Source organism: Schistocerca piceifrons, chromosome 10 (assembly GCF_021461385.2).
Source record: "Schistocerca piceifrons isolate TAMUIC-IGC-003096 chromosome 10, iqSchPice1.1, whole genome shotgun sequence".
Classification (NCBI taxonomy): domain Eukaryota; kingdom Metazoa; phylum Arthropoda; class Insecta; order Orthoptera; family Acrididae; genus Schistocerca; species Schistocerca piceifrons.
The window spans coordinates 27,638,377-27,639,379 of NC_060147.1; positions in this window are offsets into that span (position 1 = coordinate 27,638,377).

Here is a 1,003-nt window from a genome sequence, read left to right on the forward strand (position 1 = left end):
TGATCAATATACAGATTGAATAACATCGGGGAGAGGCTACAACCCTGTCTCACTCCTTTCCCAACCACTGCTTCCCTTTCATGCCCCTCGACTCTTATAACTGCCATCTGGTTTCTGTACAAATTGTAAATAGCCTTTAGCTCCCTGTATTTGACCCCTGCCACCTCCAAAATTTGAAAGAGAGTATTCCAGTTATATATATACGAGAGCCATATAGGCAGTCATTTTTCCCTCGTTCTGTTTGGGAGTGGAACAGGGAGAGAAGATGCTAGTTGTGGTACGAGGTACCCTCCGCCACGCACCGTATGGTGGATTGCGGAGTATGTATGTAGATGTAGATATCCGCCGACGGAATTTCCATTTCCGGATGCCCACGTTGTCTCTCGTATGGCAATAAACTGGAGCAAAAAAATGGCTCTAAGGACTATGGGACGTAAATACTGAGGTCATCAGTCCCCTAGAACTTAGAACTACTTAAACCTAACTAACCTAAGGACATCACAGAGATCCATGCCCGAGGCAGGATTCGAACCTGCGACCGTAGCAGCAGCGCGGTTCCACACTGAAGCGCCTAGAAGTGCTCGGCCACAGCGGCCAGCTGTGCCGGAACAGGCATATCCATATCATTTTAAAAAAATTGTACTCATTGGCGTCCGCCTGCTTAGCTTAGTGTTAACGTGGTTGCCTTCCATGCAGCAGGCCCAGGTTGGATTCCCGGCCGGGTTGGAGATTTTCTCTGCTCATGGGTTGGGTGTTGTGTTGCCCTCATCATCATTTCATCCTCATCGCCGGCACACAACTCCCCCAATATGGCGTCGACTGAAATCGGCACTCGGCGGCCGAACTTCCCCGGATGGGGCCTCCCGGCCAACAATGTAATCCGATGTTTTTTGGCGCTCACTGGCGACGGAATTATTCTTTTCCTTGCTCTGCCACCCCTTGTCCTGCGTGTACTGTGTCTTGTAACACTTCACTGATGACCAGGCATTGAATAAGACAGTAA